Below are 14,066 nucleotides of genomic sequence, written 5' to 3' on the forward strand. Positions count from 1 at the left end.
TAAGGGTGGACGTACATATTTAATTTAAAAAATATATATGATAGATAAGATGCAAATTAAATCATTAAAGGCAGAGAACCTATTATCAATAAAAGCCTGGTTATAAGTTAATGTTTTATACAGAAAATAATTAACACAATTTCATAATAATTAGGTTACCTGGATAACTAGAAAGTATAGAAGCCGAACCTTACTTTGTAGCATAATGCAAACTTTTTTTTACACGCATATCAAGCACTTCAGTTTTTTACTCCAGGTTGCCTATTGACGCATAGGGCCTCGGTTAGATTTTGCCTGTCATCTCTATCTTGAGGTTTTAATTCAATACTTCTCCATTCATCATCTCATACTTTGCGCTTCATAATCCTCAGCCATGGAGGCCTGGGTCTTCCAACTCTTCTAGTGCCTTGTGGAGCCCAGATGAATGTTTGGTGAACTAAGCTCTCTTGGGGAATGCGAAGAGCATGCCCAAACCATTTCCATCTACTCCTCATCATGATCTCATCTACATATAGCACTCGAGTAATCTCTCTTATAGTTTCATTTCTAATCCTGTCCTGCCATTTAACTCCCAGTATCCTTCCATCCAGATATATATATATATATATATATATATATATATATATATATATATATATATATATATATATATGGAAATCAAGACCACAAAGTTTTTTTTTTTAATTTAGCTCTAACAGTGACCAAATTAAGAAATTGTTTTCTTAATCACGAAGTTTTAGCGTTTGAAAGTTGGAAATATTTTACTCATATGAAGAGGTTTATATTCAATGATTCAACCTTATTGGTTTTCTCTGCTATTTCTCTCATGTGCTTTACTCTTCTATTGTTGTTTTCTTTGTTGCTTTATATATTTGACCGCTTTGGCATGTAGCATGTAGCCATTGGCTGGCCCTCCTTGGTCCTAGCTTGGGTGGAGAGGGTCCTTGGGCGCTGATAATATGTATATATGGTCAGTCTCTAGGGCATTGTCACTATCTATTACCCCTGCCATTCATGAGCGGCCATTAAACCTTTAAACCACCCAAGGTAGGACCAGGGGGAGCCTAGAAAAGGTTGCAGATAACTCAGTAGCCAGACCCATATGCTACCTGAAACTTTTTTTTTGAGCTGCGATCAGAGTTCGAACTCCCGACCCACGGAACGTGAGTCAGAAACGTTAGCCACTAAGAGGAGATTTTCTTTCAAAATACAAAACTCTGATAATTGATGCCCCATACACATACCGCTTACAAGGTTTAAAGGCCGCTCATGAATGGCAGAGGCAAGGGACAGTGATATTACCCTATCAAAGAGGACAATGCCCTAGAGACTGACCATATTACATATGATCAGCGCCCAAGCCCCCTCTCCACCCAAGCTAGTACCAAGGAAGGCCAGGCAATGGCTGTTGATGACTCGGCAGATAGACCTATAGGCTCCCCCAAACCCCCCATCCTTAGCTCACAAGGATGGTGAGGTTTCAGCTACCAAAGGAACTAACGAGTTTGAGAGGGACTCGAACCCCATTCTGGCGTTCACCAGTCAGGGACGTTACCACAACCCTTATAGTAGGGCGACCAAAGGAACTAACGAGTTTGAGCGTACTCGAACCCCAGTTTGGCGTTCACCAGTCAGGGACGTTACCACAACCCTTATAGTAGGGCGACCAAAGGAACTAACGAGTTTGAGCGTACTCGAACCCCAGTTTGGCGTTCACCAGTCAGGGACGTTACCACATCGGCCAACACAATTCTTATACTAAGTTTTATGATAGATAAAAATGTAAGTTCGTTTCTTTTAAATAAACGTCTCTGGATATTGGAAAGCGCAGGTGTTCGGTTATGGTGATAATGATGTCTTAGCTACGACGGTTTTTATTTGAAGTCGGCTTTTCTCTCTCATTTCCGCTCTCCTTCACACTACTTCCTCCCACCTCCTTACTTACGCCTTATTCTTTTCTTCTTATTTCTTCCTTGCTTTCCATCCTTCTCTTTACTTAGTCATTTTTCCCTTCCTTTTCCTCCTCCTCCCTCCTTTTTTCCTCATAACTTCCCCTTTTTCCTTTCCTCTTCCTCGTCCCCCTTATTTCATCCTTTTTCCTTCGTCTTCCTTCTCCTTACTTTCTTCCTCCTCCCTCCTCTTCCTCCTTACTTTCTTCCTCCTCCCTCCTCCCTTTCTTCCTCCTCTCCTCTCTTCCTCCTCCCTCCGCTCTTCCTATTCCCTACTTTCTTCCTATTCCCTACTTTCTTCCTCCTCCCTCCTCTCTTCCTTCCTCCCCTTACTTACTCCTTTTTCCTTCGTCTTCCTCCTCCCTCCTCCTTTTTCTCTTCCTCCTCTCTCCTTTCATCCTCCCCCTTACTCCTTTTTCCTTCCTCTACCTCCCCCCTCCTTTCTACCTCCCCCTTACTCCCCTTTCCTTCCCTCTCCATAATTCTTCCATCCTTTTACTTACCTCTATTCTCACTCCCAACACCATCTCCCCCTTAACAAGCACAGTGGCAGAGGACATTTCCTAGATCACGTATGAAGTTCATTCACTTTCATCACCCGCCGAAGTATTTGATCGACTTGTAGTTTCGTAATTGTCGTCATCACCGTAATTGAAGGTCGTTGGAGAGGACTGCAGTGGCCATCAAGGAAGGTCATCAACGTTAGGGTTAACGTTTATATGAAATTTTTATCGCGATGAAAATTCTCCGTAATGTCAAGATTATCAAGAATTGGCCATGAATACAATTACTTAGATTATTATTATTATTATTATTATTATTATTATTATTATTATTATTATTATTAGTTGCTAAGCTTCAACCCTAGTTGGAAAAGCAGAATGCTATAAGCCCGAGAGCTCCAATAGGGAAAATAGCCCAGTGAGGAAAGGAAATAAGGAAACTACAAGAAAATAACTAACAATTAAAATAAAATATTTTAAGAAGAGTAACAGCATTAGAATAAAATATTTTAAGAACAGTAACAACATTAGAATAAAATATTTTAAGAACAGTAGCAGCATTAGAATAAAATATTTTAAGAACAGTAACAGCAGTAGAATAAATATTTCCTATATAAACCATATAAACTTAAAAAAGCTAGAGGAAGAGAAGTAAGATTTGGAGTAAGAAGATTCTTAAGCATTTATTCACAAGCGTATTATATATAAAATAATTTTAATGTTTTATATAAAAAGAATATTATTTTTAGAATGTTGTAGTTCCATGTTAGCACGCAAAAGTTATAGATTGCCAGCGAAGGTACGACTAACAAAACGCTTGTATTCCTTGAAAATTTAATAAATTCATTTCAAATTACCTCATTAGCTCAAGAACATATTATGAATATATTCTGAATAGTTTCACTTAGGCCCTCCTATTTTTATGGTATGCAAGTGTTATGAAGTAGATAGACACTCACGTCTGTTTTCATCTCTATCATAATTACAACCCACAATTTTTGGCTACAAATTATTGCCGCAGAGATTCCGGGGAAAATAAGCCCCTCCCCCGATGACGTCATAGCCGATAATGTTGTCTCTCGTGTTAATAGCCCGAAATTTGTAAAGGGATGTATTATGACCGCTGCTAACTTGGGATACAACGTGATTGGCTAAGTCGCCGCTAAGACGTCATCAGGGAGTGGGGCTTATTTCAGGGTGAAAACGTGATTAGCTTAGAAATCATCAGGGGGTGGGGCTTATTCCAGGGAGGCAATGTGATTGGCTGTGACGTCATCAGGGATGGTCTTATTTCGCCCGGAATCTTTGTGGGGACTATAGGTACCTAATATGGTGTTTAGATGAAGCAGGGTAATCTCAGTTTTAAGGAACGTGCCCATCTGTTGTTCTTGTAGGGTCGGAGACTTCAATGCTTGAACAGCATCCTTGCCAGCGGGGTGCGAAAGAAAGACTTGAGGAGATCATTCATATGTGATAATTTGTGCTATTTATAATGTCTCCTCCCCCCCCCCCCCCCATAGTTCATTTTTTTAACCTGCATATCAGGAACTTGTCTTTGTAAAAGGGCCTTCTTCCTACTCATGTAGCATTTATATACCATTGTTTTTATTTGTTTACTAAAGAGAATGAATTTTCAAACGAATTAATTTTATATAACAACGCTTGCATATAAGCATAATCAATTAAAAAGAGAGTTACTTATTATTACAAGCAAAGCCTGCTAAAGTGAGATTACACTTGCTATACCTCGTCCCTTCCCACCTCCGTCGACTAATAAACATCATGCTTTTATTGTTCTTGGAATAAAAGCAAAGGTGTGAATACGACAGATATTGTAAGATAAAGTCTAGATGGAGGACCGATATGAATATATTTCGACCTGGGCTATCCGTATGCACTTTTCATTTAAGTAGGGCATAAATTTGAGGCCATCTCGTTTTAAATTATGCCAATATCATCTGGAATCGATTCCCGATAGGATCCAGCCCAGATGTTGCGGGCGTTTCTCAGTTTTTATGTCTGGAAAACGCTACGGCCGCCATGCAATACCAAAATTCTAAATTCCTTCGCGCCGAATAAGACCATCCGGTTTCTGTCTTTCTCGCCCCGGGGCGTTTGTAATACTTTCATTTTGTTCGTGTTCGATATTCAGATCGCTGCATTCTGGAATATTTTATGCCTTTTCCCCTTAGAGATATGCATTTTTTTTCCTTGCATAGTTTACCTTCGCGGACCTAGTTTGGTGTGTAGTTTTTGTATTCACCTGTACAGTGTTTGCTTGTTTCTTTCCATTAGCTTGAAAGATGTTTATGAAAATTAGTGATGACAGCCAATGACTATTTTTTTTTCTAAAGTATAAAGGCTGCTCATGAATGGCAGAGGCAAGGGATAGTGACATTGCTATATCAAGCAGGACAATGCTCTAGAGACGTATATTTTTCCACTATAACATGTTATAAGTGATATTTGTATTGAGCATCAATTATCATAGTTTTGTATTTTGAAAGAATATCTCCTCCTATTGGCTAACGTCTCTGATCGCAGCTCAAAAAAAGTTTCAGGGAGCATATAAGTCTGGCTACTGAGTCATCAGCAGCCTTTGCCTGGCTCCCCCTGGTCCTAGCTTGGTTGGGTTGAAGGTTTAAAGGTTGCTCATGAATGGTAGAGGCAAGGGACAGTGACATTGCACTATCAAGCAGGACAATGCCCTAGAGACTGACCAAATATCCATATGATCAGCGCCCAAGCCACCTCTCCACCCAAGCTAGGACCAAGGAGGGCTAGGCAATGGCTGCTGTTAACTCAGCAGATAGACCTATAGGGTCCCCCAGACATATATCCTTAGCTCACAAGGATGGTGAGGTTGCAGCGGCCAAAGCAACTGACGAGTTTGAGCGGGTCTTGAACCCCAGGCTGGCGTTCACCAGGCAGGGACGTTACAACATCGTCAAAATGACTGCTAAATATCTGGATATACGCACACACGCACCCCCTCTCACCAGGGTATGACCACTCCTTCTCACCCTATCCGGGGTCCGGGAGGGCTGAGCGAGACCTAAAGAAATGTGTTTGTTTGTGTATTTATATATATATATATATATATATATATATATATATATATATATATGTATGTATATATAAATATATAAATATATATATGTATATATATATATATATATATATATATATACATACATATATATATATATATATATATATATATATATATATATATATATATATATATATATATATATATATATCCACACACTTGTTTTTTTATTATATAAAGGAGATTATTATTATCATTATTATTATTATTATCATTATCATTATTATTATTATTATCATTATCATTATTATTATTATTATTATTATTATTATTATTATTATTATTATTATTATTATTATTATTATTATTATTCCTCCTTCAGGCTTCCTCCGCCCTGGCCTACAGCAATCCATACTGAGCAACTTCGGCCTCCTGGACCAGATCGCGGCCCTTCATTGGGTGAAGGAGAACATCGTCCACTTCGGAGGGAACCCGGACAGCGTGACAATCTTCGGCCACGGCACCGGGTCAGCCCTTGTGAATATCCTCCTGGTCTCGCCTGTGGCACAGGCATCGAAAGGTATATATTTTATCAATATTAAAACGTTTGAAAACGTTTCCCACCCCCAAAAAACACGGGGGCGGGAGACTGGCAATTGAGAAATAAACATATTTGTCACTGTGACATTCGTACTTTAGTCTATAAGTCGTTGGATTAATTTTTTTTTCTTTTTTTTTTTTTAACTTTTGAAAACGTTCCCCCCCCCAAAAAAAAAAGGGTGGGAGGACTAGCACTTGAGAAATAAACATATTAGTCACTGTGACATTCTTAATTTAGAATATAAGTCTTTGGATTTTTTTTTTGTAGAAAAACGTTTGAAAACTTCCCCCCCCCCCCCCCCAAAAAAAAAAAAGGGTTGGGGGACTGCCAATTGAGAAATAAACATATTTGTCACTGTGACATTCTTACTTTAGAGTATAAGTCTGGATTTTTTTTTTTTTGTAGAAAAACGTTTGAAAACGTCCCCCCCCCCCAAAAAAAAAAAGGGTTGGAGGACTGGCAATTGAGAAATAAACATATTTGTCACTGTGACATTCTTACTTTAGAATATAAGTCTGGATTTTTTTTTTTGTAGAAAAACGTTTGAAAACTTCCCCCCTCCCCCCCACAAAAAAAGGTTGATTGGCACTTGAGAATTAAACATATTAGTCACAGTGACATTCCTACTTAAGAATCTAAATTATTGGATTAACCTTTTTCTGTAGAAAACTTCAACAATATTGTTGTGGCTAAGTTTGTCCATTGATAATTGCTTCTTTGATATTGAATAATTACTAATTGAAATATGTTGTAATGATTAATAGGGTTTTTTTTTCCCTCAGGGCATCTTTAATTTTATTATAGTTTTTTTTTTTTATCAAATGTTAACGGAATTATATTCAAGGTTCAGTATTTCTGTTATAAACTAAAGCTGTTGAACAAATTATTATTATTATTATTATTATTATTATTATTATTATTATTATTATTATTATTATTATTATTATTATTATTATTATTGTTGTTGTTGTTGTTGTTGTTATTACTATTTTATCATTATTACTAATATTAGCTAAGAGGCCCTTTGCGTCAATAGGCGTAGGAGGAGATGATGATGATTATTATTAGCTAAGCTACAACCCTAATAGGAAAAGCAGGATGCTCTAAGCCCAAGAGCTCCAACAGGGAAAATATCCCAGTAAGGAAAGGAAATAAGAAACACATAGAATAGTGTACCTAAGTGTACCCTCAAGCAAGAGAACTCTAACCCAAGACAGTGGAGGACCATGGTACATAGGTATGGCAGTACCAAAGACTAGAGCACAATGGTTTGATTTTGGAGTGTCCTCCTAGAAGAACTGCTTACCATAGCTAAAGAGTCTCTTCTACCCTAGCCAAGAGGAAAGTGGCCACTGGACAATTACAGAGCGGTAGTTAAACTCTAGAATTAAGAAGAATAATAAAGATATTTGTAGCACAAACTAATTTCACGCAGGTGTGTGTAGGATACATAAAATTATATATTTAAGTGTTTATTTTAGCAACAAATAATCTCGTTATCTTACCATTCAAAATGTTCTCAAGTTTTAGTGCTGGATTAAAAAGTGATTATAATTTTTTTTTTTTTTCAGTTTCTTTGCGATACTTTATATGAAATATTGTCATCATAAATGATACTAGCTATCGTTAATTGTAACCTTTTTTATAACATTCTTTGTTTCTTAGTTTTGAAATTGCAGGTAGACGTAAATAATTTTCCCCTTTAAATGTAAAGTTCTTTTACACTTCATCAATAGTCTGTCTGTATTTAGATTTAATCAAGAGAATATATATATATATATATATATATATATATATATATATATATATATATATATAGAGAGAGAGAGAGAGAGAGAGAGAGAGAGAGAGAGAGAGAGAGAGAGAGAGAGAGAGAGAGAGAGAGAGAGAGAGAGAGAGAGATGAAGTTATTTTATTTTATTTTTTAGGACTCTTCCATCGCGCTATATTAATGAGTGGATCAGCCCTTAGTCGTTGGGCTCTGACATGGGACCCGTTCAAGTATACCATTCAGGTAAGCGTGTTATTGTTGGTATTAATTTAATCATATCTTTAATCTTTTATGAATATCATGCCCGAAAAAAATGGATTGGTAATTCATTTACAGCTTTGTTCACTTTTTTTCATACTTATTATATTAATCCCTCTTTCTCTGGCCATATTTGTTTTGGCTAATTTTTCATGGCCGGATGCCTTTCCTGCCGCCAACCTTCCCCATTTACCCGGGCTCGGGACCGGCACCAAGTTGAGGCTGGCTTGCCACGCCCCCCCCCCCCCCCCCCCCCCCGCTCAGTGGCTGGGTTATTATATTAATCTCTCGATTCTGTTTTTGTTTAATCATATTCCCCTTTTTATTATGAAAATAAAACGTGCTAATTGTTTTTACTTTCATTTTTAAAAATTATTTCAAACTGGAAACAAAGTTTATTCGTAAGCCTAACCCCTACAGAAAATAAGTTTTGAATTTAATGAGAGATGTTTTTAATGTATTATGTTATTTGTCTGAAAGAAAGGGACAGTAGATTTTTTTTTCTTTTTTTTTATTTTGATTATTTGAAAGCCAATTCTCCTTCATATTTTATCCCTTCTAAAATTCTCATGGCTTTCCAGTGCCGCTTCTTGGTGGCTTGAAATATTAAAAGACAATTATTTGAGCCAATTTCATCCGTCTCTATATTGTTTTTCGTTTTACTTCATATTTTCATTGAAGAAATTGGATATATTGATACGTTTCCCATTTGGTAATGATTCACACGCATTTATTTTATTTTTCTTTTATCCAAAAATATTTTGAGCCGCGTGCAGTTACTGGCTTTTGTTATTCCTTATTCAGTACTTACTTTTTTGTAGGATTTGATATATGTTATAACCAAGGGAATAACTGGTATGTTATATAGGTACTGTATTTGTCATCTTCATAAATGATATCTATAAATAATGGTCACCTTAATTTTTTTAGAATCACTTTCATACTTTTGAATTTCATGTATCTTTGTACCAAACTCAAAACCATAATTATTCCGTATTGTGCTTTGAATCACTATTACAGTTTACGTCACGTTTTTCTGTATGTATTACTGTACTTTGATTTACTATCACATTTTGCTTAACGTTTCTCTGTATGTATTACTGTACTTTGATTTACTATTACAGTTCGCTTACCGTTTCTCTGTATGTAATACTGTACTTTTATTTACTATTACAGTTTGCTTCACGTTTCTCTGTATGTAATACTGTACTTTGATTTACTATTACAGTTTGCTTCACGTTTTTCTGTATGTGATACTGTACTTTGATATACTATTACACTTTGCTTCACGTTTCTCTGTATGTAATACTGTAATTTGATTTACTATCGCATTTTGCCTGTAATATTTCAAACTCTATTGTCTTTACCCATCAGCTAAACATGTAACTCAACTGATTGCTTTTAAAGTTTGAACTTAACATTTCAAAACATCCCCTAAGGAACCCTCTCCTCCTTCGCTATTATTTCAAAACATTCCTTAAGGAACCATCTCCTCCCCCAGATAGCGAAGGCTGTCAACTGCCCCGTGAACGACAGAGGCGAGGAGATGTTAAACTGCCTCCGGAGGAAGTCTGTGGAAGAACTCCTCGACGTGAAGCTCCAGACGCCGCCCTTCACGACGCCCTTAGGACCCATTATTGAAGGCCTCATCGTCAAGAAGGATCCCTTCATGTAAGCATGACGTCCCCGTGATTGACGGGGGAAAATTTCAAAGGCGCCTGGGGAGGTGTCTGGGAGATACGAAAAGCCGCTGGGGGGAAGATGCACTTAGCTGATGCTAATGGCTGCGCATACACTGGGTTTTGAGGGACTATTGTTATAAACTTTCGTCCCTAAGCTTATTTTATTTCGAGGCAGAAATGCCTCGGTGTCTTAGATTATATATATATATATATATATATATATATATATATATATATATATATATATATTATATATATATATATATATATATATATATATATATATATATATATATATATATATATATATATATATATATATATATATATATATTATTATTATTATTATTATTATTATTATTATTAAATGCTAAGCTACAACCCTAGTTGAAAAAGCAGGATGCTATAAGCCCAGGGGCCCCAACAGGGAAAATAGCCCAGTAAGGAAAGGAAACAAGGAAAAATTGAATATTTTAAGAATAGTAATAACATTTAAATATTTTCTATATAAACTATAAAAACTTTAACAAAATGAGAGGAAGAGAAACTAGATGGAACAGTGTGCCCGAGTGTACCCTCAGGCAAGAAAACTCTAACCCAAGACAGTGGAAGACCGTGATACAGAGGCTATGACACTACCCAAGACTAGAAAACAATGGTTTGATTTTGGAGTGTCCTCCTAGAAGAGCTGCTTACCATAGCTAAAGAGTCTCTTCTACCCTTACCAAGAGGAATGTGGCCATTGAACAATTACATTGCAGTAGTTAACCCCTTGGGTGAGGAAGAATTGTGTGGTAATCTCAGTGTTGTCAGGTGTATGAGGACAGAGGAGAATCTGTAAAGAATAGGCCAGATTATTCGGTATCTGTGTAGGCAAAGGGAAGGAACCGTAACCAGAGAGAAGGATACAATGTAGTACTGTCTGGCCAGTCAAAGGACCCCTTAACTCTCTAGCGGTAGTATCTCAACGGGCGGCTGGTGCCCTGACCAACCTACTACATATATATATATATATACATATATATATATATAATATATATATATATATATTTTATATATATATATATATATATATATATATATATTATATATATAATATATATATAATATATAATATATATATATATATATATATATATATATATATATATATATATATATATATATATATATATATTAAAGACGGAATTTTGTAGGTTTTCATACTTTTCTGTCAAATTTCTTTTACTTACTATTTCAATGTCCAGAAGTTTATAAAAGAAATTTGATAGAAAAGTATGAAAACTTACGAAATTCCGTCTTCAATAAGCTTAGTGTCCACTTATTATTTGGATTTCAACTATCTATCTATCTATCTCTCTCTCTCTCTCTCTCTCTCTCTCTCTCTCTCTCTCTCTCTCTCTCTCTCTCTCTCTCTCTCTCTCTCTCTCTCTATATATATATATATATATATATATATATATATATATATATATATATATATATATAATCCTCCTAATACCTGGATTCTGTCTACCTCGGGATTTAAAACCCAAGGGCGGGGCTGGGGGTTGAAATCAACTCAAAGATAATAACTTCTGATCGTCCAGGGAATCGAACCCCGTCCCCAAGAAACTGAGGTTCCTTTGACTTAGCAAATCAGCCATAAAGATATACTGTATATATATATATATATATATATATATATATATATATATATATATATTACCTCTCCTGCCTTTTACTTGTTTGTGGTTTTACAGCTCTTCATAGCAGTATTTTCAGAATCATATTATAATCATTCCTTTGGTAAAATGTTGCAATAGAATTGGATTCTAAATACTTGACAAATATCTTTAAACGCATTTTACGTCGCCCACGGGGAGCAAGTAAATTTCAAAAACAAATTTCAAAAGATGCATTGTAGGTTTCGTTTATGATATTGATTTTCATTCCACATTTTGTATTATTTAGTTCTTGACTCCTCTCCTGCTTCTAATACTATTGGACTATTTTTTTAATGAATTTTTAGTTGATGTGATATTGAAAAATGTGCTTAATTCTTCTGTTACACTCTTCTGTGCAAAGTTATTTTGATTAAAATTATAATAAAACAGGATAAATATTTAGTTAATTGTAATCTTTAATTTTTTTAGTTTTACCTAAATCCATTTTCTTTAGCAATGGGATCTTTATGTTTTGTTAATTTATCATTTTCTAGTTTTCATTCATATCTTGCATGCATTTCAAGAACTGTCAACAGTTTCAACTGTACTTGTTATTGTTTTTTTTTTTTTTTATATAAACTTTGACCTTTTAGTTTTACGTTTCAATTCACCAACGAATTCTTTTACATTCATCCCCCCCCCCCCTCCCCCGGCCTGTTCCCTTACTTATTCTACATACTCAGCCGCACACCCCAAACGATTTTTAGACTTCTCTGCAGACAAGCCACACACACACACACACACACACACACACACACACACACAAGACCTATTTTTAGATACGTGTAGACATCGATTTACTTGATATTCATTACACTTTGCTTATGACTTCTTATTTATCCCAATCTATTATTTTTACTTAGTTCAGTACCTTTTTTTCAGACTACGACCTTGTTTTATCTCTTACCCTCTATAACGACTTAGTTCAATACTTTCTTTTAGACTACGACCTGGTTTTATCTCTTACCTTCAATAACGACTTAGTTCAATACTTTCTTTTAGACCACGACCTGGTTTTCTCTTACCCTCAATAACGACTTATTTCAGTGCTTTCTTTTAGACCACGACCTGCTTTTTTCTTTTACCCTCAATCACGACTTTCTTCCAGATCCATGTCCCAGGGACACGTCGATTTTTGGAAGTACGACCTCTTGTATGGCGTGGCCTTGGCGGAAAGTTACCATGTCCTCAACTCGCACGAAGCCCGTCATGGAATGTCGACCAAACAGCGAAACAGGCTCCTGCGCGCTTACATCTTCAATAACTTCGATCATCAGGTAAGTATTTGGGAAGGTTTAAGGGTGTTGTTTCTGGAGAGAGGAGAGAGAGAGAAGAGAGTGAGAGAGGAGAGAGAGATGAGAGAGAGGAGGAGAGAGAGAGGAGAGAGAGAGAGAGAGAGGGGAACCATTCGTCGCTAGATTTATATCTTGGAGAATTGAGAGAGATAACAGTTGTTGCCAGGTTTAATCTCTAGAATTAAGAGGAGAGATGAGAGAGAGAGAGAGAGAGAGAGAGGAGAGAGAGGAGAGAGAGAGAGAGAGAGAGAGAGAGGAGGGCATTGGCTGCCAGATATTATATCTTTAGGCTTGATAAAGAGAGAGAAAGAGCATTAGCTGCCGGAATTGTATATTTAGGTTTGAGAGAGAGAGAGAGAGAGAGAGAGAGAGAGAGAGAGAGAGAGAGAGAGAGAGAGAGAGAGAGAGAGAGCATTAGTTTATATCTTTGAGGATATTCGTCCTTTATATTATTATATATATTTTATTTTTATTTATCTCGTGGTTTTTTGTCTTCAAGGGAATTTTTAATGGTTCTTTACTTATGACATTCATCAAATTTGTTTCAATTTTAATTATTCATTCGGTCATTTTTTCAATTTGCTTTCTGTAGTTTCACAGAAAGGAATCATTACTTATCAAACCAGTGGACACTTCTTTTCCATACTTACATCTGGTCCTTTATTTTACACTGCTTTTTTGTTATTACTTTGATTTCATTAACATAAGGCTAATCCAAATGTGCTGTAATTTGATAGCATTTTGTATCTATGGCTAGTGATTTGTTTTTAGTTGTGCCCTTCGTTAAGAGGATGCCAGAAAACTTTAAATCAATCAATCAATCAACGTTCGTTTGACCAGTGATGAGTCAACTGTCTTCTTGACTTCTTATTCTATATTCCCATTTGCATTTCAAGTTTCCATCTCGTTTTCTGTATTTTGATTTTTCATGTATTCCTTCTTTTACAATTTCGTGAGCAAACAAAATTTTTATTTTATGTATATTTTCGAAAGAAAGAAGTAATATATCTTACAGGAGTTTTGAATTAATGTTATGCAGTATTTTTAAAGATATATTTTAGAATATCATAGACAGTTTCATGAGCAAACATTAATTTATTTTTGTATCTTTTCGAAAAGAAAGAAGTAATGTATCTTATTGGAGTTTTGAATTGAGGATATACAGCATATTTTAAATATATATTTAAAATATCATAGAATTAAGTACACCTTAGTATTCACAAAAAATATTTGTTTCTGAAAACTGAAT

General features: G+C 35.7%; 2 long non-coding RNA genes across 2 annotated transcripts in view; one reads left to right on the forward strand and one right to left on the reverse strand.

Moving 5' to 3' along the window:
* Window positions 1-14,066, reverse strand: part of LOC137651887 (uncharacterized) — a 183,608-nt gene that overhangs the window by 61,084 nt on the left and 108,458 nt on the right. The gene's annotated exons all lie outside the window — the stretch shown is intronic.
* On the forward strand, window positions 5,892-9,799 carry LOC137651886 (uncharacterized). Its single transcript, XR_011046118.1, has 3 exons — window positions 5,892-6,084; window positions 8,034-8,119; window positions 9,636-9,799. It is a non-coding gene; the product is annotated as an uncharacterized lncRNA (long non-coding RNA).

This window comes from Palaemon carinicauda, chromosome 13 (assembly GCF_036898095.1).
Source record: "Palaemon carinicauda isolate YSFRI2023 chromosome 13, ASM3689809v2, whole genome shotgun sequence".
Classification (NCBI taxonomy): domain Eukaryota; kingdom Metazoa; phylum Arthropoda; class Malacostraca; order Decapoda; family Palaemonidae; genus Palaemon; species Palaemon carinicauda.